Here is a 9,579-nt window from a genome sequence, read left to right as displayed (position 1 = left end):
TATTAAAATTTACTCAAAATCAATAAATTAAATAAATAAATAAATAAATAAATAAATAAAATTTACTCAAAATAGCTCAAAGACTTTAGTGCAAGACTTAAGAATTTGAAACTAACATAGAAAAATTAGAAAAAATGAGTTTTTAAAGATACAGATATATGGAAGAGGGAAAAAGCCTCCTTGGCTGCCTCAAAACCCTAGCTTGTGGGTACTGCAGGCCAACTAGGTGACACTCCAAAGAAAGAATGTGTAACAAAAATGTCAGAAATAGGAACGAGATGAGCTGTCTCTGTGCTGTAGAGAATGCCTGAATTGGAGTCATCGGGGTGGTGACAAGTATGACAGAGGACTGAGATCAAAGTAGAATACTGCCTTGACCAGTAGGGTCAGTGGCAGGGTGGTGTACAGCAACCTCGAGGTCCTGCAATCAGCTCTCAGCTACCCTCCTTCCTCCCCACACACACCTGCTACTGCCTTAGGCACAACTCCTTCCTCAGTCACAGAATCATCTTGGCTTTGGGCAATGACAGAGACCTGAGAGGGAAAATGATTCATTTTCTAGACTGGACCTCATTTAAAGGACAACTTGTGGTCCATGATGCCACTGAGGGAACCTCCATGTGTCAGTCATCCTGATGATACCATGGTCGGGGTTAATAACAGAGGTCTGAGTTACCACAGAAGGCCCTGTGAATGTTAAAGATCTGTGTTACTATCTAAATCCATATTGATTTCAATGACCTATGCTTCCACCTGAGAAAATAGTGAAGTCGTGGTCCAGGCTGCTGCAAAGGGCGATGTCTGGGTTTGATTTGCTATTTATGTTGACATCTGTGATGATGTTTGTAGCTCATGTTAGCTCAGAAGGACATGTGGATGTCTGTGGTCTAAGTTGCACCCTGAGATAAATGTTGATTTTAGTGGTCTGTACTGCTGCTGTTAATGTGAATGCCCTGTGCTGCTCAGACCAGGTTTGACATCTGTGGTCTGGTCAGGTCTAACTCTGACAGCTTTATCTGAGTTTGAGGACTGACTGCAAACAGGAACCAGGTTCACGGTCTGAGTTTTCACCAGAAGCTCACCTGGAAGTCCATGGTCTGTTCTCCAACTGACTATAAAGTGCAGGGAAACTACTTTGAAAGTGATACCAATGAATGGAGAGGCATAGTTGAGAAAGAGGGACATGGAAGGCCTCTCTGACAACCCCTACCATTGAAAATCCCTTCTCCCAATAAGTAACACCCCAAACAGGCAGCCATCAAAGAGAATTCTTGAAAAGTGTAATAAGAATGCTGAAGGGTAGCTCCACACAATTGATGGCTTCCAGAGGGGATATGGGAAGAAAAGGACAAATAATTTAAGGGGCTAACTACTCAGAGTTTGACCATGCTGCAGTAAGTATATTGAAACATTAATTAGACATGTTTTGTTTTTTCTTGTTGGGAGAGATGTCACAAGGGGAATGAGGCAAGCATGAAGTACTGGGAAATGGGTATGATCATGAAATGTAATTCAAAATTCCTAAAGAATAAATAAAGGTGCTAACTTGAATAAAAAAATATGCATGTAAAGATAAGCAATGATTTATTGACTAGGTGCCCAACAGTTTAAGAAATAACAGGGGATTAATACACCGGGTTGCAAGAAATTAAGGAGCTCATGTGAACTGAAGAAAGTAGTTACTGAAAATTGTATCTCTATTTAATATGGGAAAGCTGTTATTCATACATCACAAAATTAATGTTTAGGATATACAAATAAATAAAAATTGAATATCAGCTGAACAAATAATCTAAATGATATATGTTAAATTAACTGATATATTATTCTTAAAGAAATTGCAATGGCCAATACAGGAAAATATGTTCAATATTTTAGTTATCAGAGAAATGGAAATCAAAACTAAACTATATTGGTATTCTACCTTAAACAAGTCAAGTGTTTCTATCAATAGAGCAATGAGCCTCATAGGATTGCATGGTTGGCAGGATTGAAAACACTTAAACATGAGTCAAACATCCGTGGCAATTGTATTTGGATTGCTTCTTCACAGAAAATGGAACTACCATGTAACTATAACACTTGCATATATTTCCTAAAATAATCAATGTCAACATAATGATAACATTTACTATTTGGAATTCAGAGTAACAAGGTGATAGAAGGTGGGTAGGTGCCCAACGGAAAGAATCTTCTTTAAAAATGGCAAATATAGATAGTGGGCTACTGTCACTGCTCTAGAGGTGGTTGGAACCAAGAAAACAGGACCAAAAAATGAGGTAGTCTAAATATATTAGTGCAATAGCCAAGTTTTTTTCTAAGCCTTCGAGAATTCTGAATGGTCACCTGAGTAAACTTCTTATTAGTTCAAACTGTATACAATTACAGGGACAAGCCACATGTATTCCCATACCATCTTATAAATGATAGCTCAAATATTTAATTAAATTACATCAGCAAGAAACAACGAGAAATATAAAGTAAGCTTACTCTTATCTGCCATGTCTTTGAGAAGCATTGAAACATATTCCAAGAACAATTTTGTATTTTGAAAAAAACTAAGATCATAAGTCTCTTATGCTGTTTTCTTGGAGTCTTCTCAGGAACACTCAGAATATTCTTCACACAAATACATTCCTGAAGTGTGTTCTGACTGAGTTCAATCCAACCATAAGAAGATTAAAGTGATATTCCATGAAGCATAAAAGTGGAGTTTCACCGTTGTAGGAAAATAAGGCTAACACAGAAATTAATGTTTTTCTTCTCCCAAGCCCTGTCTGGGAAATTAAGCCAGATATATTCGAAATAAGAAGAAAGACCACATAGACAAGAGATTGCAGGTCAAAGATAGAAAAATCAGAGAATGATTAACAGTACATACTTGTTATAAAATTATTATATCATAATCTGCAGAAGGTCTCATAAACAAGTGTAGAAATCATAGGACAAATCATAGGAATGGGCCCTTTTTCCACCATGTGGATTCAGCATATTGAACTCAGGTAATAATGCTTGGCATTTACCCTCTTAGTCATCTCATAGTTACCTAACTACTGATGTATATGATCAATATATACTACATTCATGTATAAAAATCCAGTAAAATAGTACACATATAAAAATTTCCAAACAACACAGAACTGCCTGAGGACCCAGCTATACCACTCCTGATACACCCAAAAGATGCTCCAAAATATAACAAGAACACATGCTCCACTATGCTTATATGAGCCTTATTTATAAGAGGCAGAAGCTGGAAAGAATCCAAATGTCCCTTAAAAAAGGAATGGATACAAAAACTGTGGTACATTTGCACAGTAGCGTACTACTCAGCTATTAAAAACAATGACTTCATGAATTTCTTAGGCAAATTGATGGAACTAGATAATATCATCCTGAATGAGGTTACCCAATCACAAGACCCTGCCCAAACACATAGACAAACACATGGTGTGCACTTATTGATATGTGAATATTAGCCCAAAAGTTTGACTTACCCAAGAGTGAATTCATAGATCACATGAAGCTCAAGAAGAAGAGCAACCCAAGTGTGGATGCTTCAGTACATCTTAGAAGGGGGAACAAAAATCCTCATAGGAGGAGATACGGAGGCACAGTTACAGCAGCGACTGAAAGAGTAGCCATTCAGAACCTGTCCCACCTGGGGACCCAGGTCATATATAAACAGCCAACACAGCCAGACACTATTGATGATGCCAAGGAGTGCATGCTGACAGGAGCCTGATATAGCTGTATCCTGAGAGGTTCTGCCAGAACATGGCAAATAGAGAGGAGAATGTGAGCAGCCAGCATTAAACTGAGAATGGGGTCCCCATTGGAGGAGTTAGAGAAACGATTGAAGAAACTGAAGGTGCTTACAAACCCATAAGAACAATACCAACTAACCAGAAATCCCAGGGACTAAACCACCATCCAAAGAGTACATATGGACAGACCCATGCTTCCAGCTGCATATGTAGCAGAGGATGGTTTTCTTGGGCATCAATAGAGAGAGAAGCCTTTGGTCCTGACAAGCCTTGACCCTCTAGTGTAGGGGAATGTTAGGGAGGGTAGCTGGGAATGGTTGGGTGAATGGGTAGAGAACACCCTCATATAAGAACAGGAAGGGTGAATGGGATAGGGGCCTAATGGATGGGAAACTGGGAAAGGGGATAACATTTGAAATGTAAACAAAAAATCCAATGAAAAATATGAAAAGAAAGTCCAAAAAAATGTTCCAGTTTAGGAGTCAGTCTGCTCATTTATACTCCTCATGATTCACTATCCTGCCTCATCTATCACGAGAGGCCAGAAAATATGTCTCTGTGTCCATTTGAAAAATAATGACTTCCTTGGCTATATGTATTAGTATTAAATAGTTTTTAAGTCATTACTTGTTAAACATGCAAATAAAAATTATAATATTTAAATTATTTAATATTTAATTATTTTAATAAACTTCCAATACCATCACTAGAATCACTTATTGTACATTCTTCTCCTCTTTATTCATGCTAATTCCCTGCCCTTCCCTCTTCCAAATATCTACCCTCTTTTCTTTCACAGTTAATAGTGGCAAACTATATTTGTGAAGTATTATAGTCCTGTCCTCAAAAGAAGCCTTTGCCTTTAATTATCCAATGCTCAATTGTCCTTATTTAATAATTTTTCTTGGCTGTCAGAAAAGGTGGTCTTCAATCACACGTAAGTAGTGAAAAGAGCAAATGAATGTCAGTACTGACCTGTCATCATTGCATGTTCAAAATGAAATAGATTTCTTATGCTTCCTGTGTGACATTTGAAACAAAAGGAATTTAAAAGATCCACTATCCAACGTGACAAAGCATTTCTGTCTCTTTTTTTCCTTTACCTTTTATTCTACAATGAAGTACAAAATTAACCTTTTTTAAAGTACAGATAGAGTCATATCACAAAATGGTTCAACCAAAAAAAATATTTTTCATAAATAAATGAACAGACAGAAAGGTAGGTAGGTAAATGGTACATGCATACATACACAGATGTATAGTTGCATAGAAAGATACACAGATAGATAAGAGGAAAAATATTCTAATTTAATTTAATATTAATTTAATATTAATCTAACATTTATTGTACCTAAAAACTGGGTTTTAACTCACCATCTGCTAGGGGCCAGCCCCAGGAGTTCTTCTTTCTTGTTGGTTCCTCTTGAGGCAGTAAAGGAGGAAGAGCATTGGCAGGGATAAGACATGATCTTGCTAGATATTTAGCGTTGATGTATAGTAATGTTTACCTAACTTAAATCTAAATCACTATGCTTCAGTAACTGACCTGTTTTTTGAGTTCTTCTAAGGTAAGAACATGTTTGGCATCTCATCATAAAAAAGCAGGGGATTAAATACAGTGACTTTTGGCCTATCGCTGCTAAAATTATGCAGCAACTCCCAGTCTGTTAGTTGAAGTTACAGGAAGAAAAAGGGACACTTAGAAAAGTGATTATTTTTACCTTTATTTTTTCTTTTATTAGATATTTTCTTTATTTACATTTCAAATGTTATCCCTTTCCAGTTTTCCTCTTCACCAACTCTTTACCCCCCCTCCCCTCCCCCATGCTTCTTTGAGGTTGCTCCTCTACCTCATTCACTCCCACCTTACCATCTGAGCATTCCCCTACACTGGGGCATCTAGCCTTCATAGGACCAGGGACCTCTCCTCCCATGGATGCCAAACAAGACCCATCCTCTGCTACAAATGCAGCTGGAGCAATGGGTCCCTCCATATGTTTTCTTTGGTTGGTAGTTTAGTCCTTGGGAGCTCTGGGGTGTCTGGTTGGTTGATATTGTTATTCTTCCTATGGGCTTGCAAATCCATTCAGTCACCTCAGTCATTTCTCTAACTCCTCCACTGGGGACCCTGTTCTCAGTCAATGGTTGGCTGCATGCCTCTACATCAGGCTCTGGAATAGCCTCTTAGGTGACAGCTATGCCAGGCTCCTGTCAATGTGCCCTCCTAGACATCTGTAATAGCACTTGGGTTTAGTGACTGTATATGGGATGCATCCCCATGTGTGGCAGTTTCTGGATGGCCATACCTTCAGTCATTACTCCACACTTTGTCAACATATTTCCTCCTATGAGTATTTTGTTACCCCTTCTAAGAAGGACTTAAGAATCCATACTTTGGTCTTCCTTCTTCTTGAGCTTCACATGGTCTGTAGCAGAAAATTCTGAAAGGAATACTTGAATACCCTAATTTTGTCATGTGAAATGATCTTTATATTTTGACAATAAAGCCTTAGAGAGAACTGTGAGACACTTCATATGGTTCATATGAACAATCTTGGATTAACAGGATTATATGAAAAAAATCAGTGAGTGGTAAAGAGGATTTATGCAGTTAAAATGGTAGAAAAGAGTTTGGAAACAAGCTCAAACATCTACATAAGATGTGTATATTCATATAAATTATTATTTTATATATGAGCACTTGAGAATGTGCCTTTGTTTCTCTTCTTTTTCTAGTTTCTTTACCTACCATTAAGATATTAAATGTCTGAGGAATGTCTTGTACAGGAGATCCTTAAATTATGCTACTAATTTCAATTTAGAAGAATGTCCATTACCAGATTCTAAATTGGCAGTTCAATAAAGGATCTTGAAGTCATTTCACTGGAAGGCATTATAGTAATACTTAAGGTGGTTGTTTAATACAGAAAATGCATCAATTTCCAGCAGCTGATATAAAGAGTAGTTAAGGTAGTGTACAGGAGAACTTTAAAATACAGGAACATCCAGCAGCCTTCTTTTTATGAAGCTATGAGCAATTTGGTGCTTTCTGACCACAATATATTGTACACTTTGAATGAGAAAAAATGTGAACTAAAATATGGAGAAAGCTACTTCACTGGAGTACAATCATTTGCCATAATCAGTATTTCTAATCACAAGCCCATATTTTTAGTCCAGAAATTGAAATCAAGATGACCATACCAAAGCCCATCATAAGTCATATTGCTAACTGATACAGTGGACAAATATACAAGGTTAAAAAATTGCCAGGTAGGACATATCAGGAAACTGGAAATCATAGCCAAAGACAAAGTTCAGCTTCCACTCTTGGGTAAGCTTAATTATTTAATATGCAACATGGTATCAAACCCAGGAACTTCCAAGTCACTTTACTGCCATTGAATTTTCATTCACTCTATTAGGTTATTAGTAGAAAATAGTAAGAAAACACTTTCCTAAATGCATCTCTAATTTTTATCCAGTGATTCCTTCCTGATTTTCACTAGTAAGCAAAGAATGAATAATTTATGTCATCATTCAAAAAGGACTATAGAGAAGTACAATTTATTGTGTTTTTTTTGCTAAACATGTCTATTTAATCCTTGATAATTGCACACAATAATGCAGATGCATTTGCATAAACATAATATTTTCTTTGTAATCTACGAAAAACAATAAAATTTGATATTTTGATAGAATTTGTCCACTTTGTCTCTGATCTGGGCACCTGTATATTCACAATGCCAACAATTTTCATAAATGTGTTTGGAGGACCAAAGGTCTACCAAAGAGACTGGTACTAGTTATCGGCTACACAACCAAGTGTTTCACCTTTGGCTTGAGGAATCTGTTTAATGAGAACTCAGACTGTCTTGGTATTATAATGCACCATCATACCTGACACTTGTCAGCAAAAAGGGTCCTGAAATAGCACCTCTGTGACAGAAATAAACTATATTTCCAAATGTTGTTATGCCCTCACTGGCGATATTTTAGAATTTTGTTTCAGATCTTAAAAACACAAGAGGATGTATCTGGACATTACTGTCATATTACTAATGGAAACTAAAAACAAATCTTAGGACATTGAGGCAACCTTTCCATATAATCTGAACACTCCAAGGTGGTGGCAAACTCTCATCTAGACAGTGGTCCATCTCTCTGAAACAATCTTATGCCTTAACCAGTTACTAAAAGAAAATGAAGCATTACCCTCCCAAACCTCTCCTGCTTACACCTCATATTCTACAATTTACATGTTACTTTTTTCCTTTTATAGATTAATTTATGTCTTAGATTCTATTTTGCGATCTTATAGCCACAAGATGACTTGAAAACCTTGTCAAGGTAAGATGTGTCATCAGTGAGCTCAGTTAGACAGCCCTCAGTTTAGAGGTTCTAGCTCCAGAGCTGCTCGGTCACAGTTGCTGTGTATAATGAGTACACGCTTGCAGAGCTGTTATCCTTTTCTTTCTCTTACTAAAAATACCAAGGTTTTTGCTTCCTTCTCATGCAGCCTCAAACTTGTTGATTTGATGTTTTCTCAGCATTGACTGCATATAAATGAAAATTTAACTTGCCATTCCAGGCAAATTTTGGTTTGTAATCAAAAATTGTATTCACTAACATAAGTACAATCTGGTTTTTACTTGTTCTGACTAACCATAAAATCTTCAACCTCCATTTAGCTTTTATTTTCCAGAATATTTTACATACCCAAAATTAATATTAACTACTCTAATGTTTCCTTGTTTGTTTTCCACCAATTCCTTGCAAACGTTCAAAAACAAATCTCTTTCTTACATTCTTCTTTAAAGGAGTAAACACAACTGTGCTCACATTCTCAGTGCATTGTGTAGTGTCTTGCACATAAAGGAAATCAATAAATATTTACCAAGTAACAAAATCTATAAATTGATGGTTAAAACACAAAGGTTCATCAATACTATCAAGGACCAATTTTTGAGTTAATACATGATGTCTGCATGCCTTATCTGTACTCATAGTCTCTAATCAGCAGGAAAAATATCTTTAAATCAAGAGCCATTAAATAAACATTAACTCATTTATTAAAGGATGCCCTAAAAATATAAGGAACAGTTACCTTATCTTGTGTCCTTAAAAGAGAAAAGCTTATTGCCTAGAAGACTACCCAATATGTAATCATTAGTGGTAAATTTGTGCATACTGGTTTTAACTTTAGAGTCATGTTCCTTGAGTTGATTGCAGCTCTTGTTTAGAAAGTTGCAGTGACCCTTGAGTTGGCTTGGCCTAGATATCTTGAGAGGCAGGTATCATAGGTTTTTCAGGTTAGAGTCCATGACTCCTATAGCAAAACATGCCTTCCAGGTTCTGAGATATTGATGCACCCGCTTTGGTACTGAAGTATTCAGTCTGCTTTGTGCCTCTCTGTATGTTCTCTCAGTTGTTAAAAAGGCACAGAAATTTTAGAAGATATTTTGTTTTAGATACTTTGTTTCTGTGTACTCCTTTAATTTGAAAATGTCATTGTATCCTAACAAATACAACTGCAGTGATGCTGGAAATTGTCATTATATTCTGTTTCTGATAAAGACATAAAAATATGATTGTTCTCAATAAAGTTGTCACAACCTCAGTTGTGCTGATACCGCATTCTTTGGTTGCAAGACATAGTTAAATAAATTTTGAACAGATCACGAAATTCCCTGCTGCTTAGCTTTTGTAATGCCATAAGACATTATATAGGCTACTAGAGAAGAAAAGGAAGAAAAGACATCGGTATTTTTATCCACTAATGGACTATCCATGGAACTATACTAACCTGCTA

This window comes from Rattus rattus, chromosome 10 (genome assembly GCF_011064425.1).
Source record: "Rattus rattus isolate New Zealand chromosome 10, Rrattus_CSIRO_v1, whole genome shotgun sequence".
NCBI lineage: Eukaryota > Metazoa > Chordata > Mammalia > Rodentia > Muridae > Rattus > Rattus rattus.
This window is presented reverse-complemented; position numbering follows the sequence as displayed.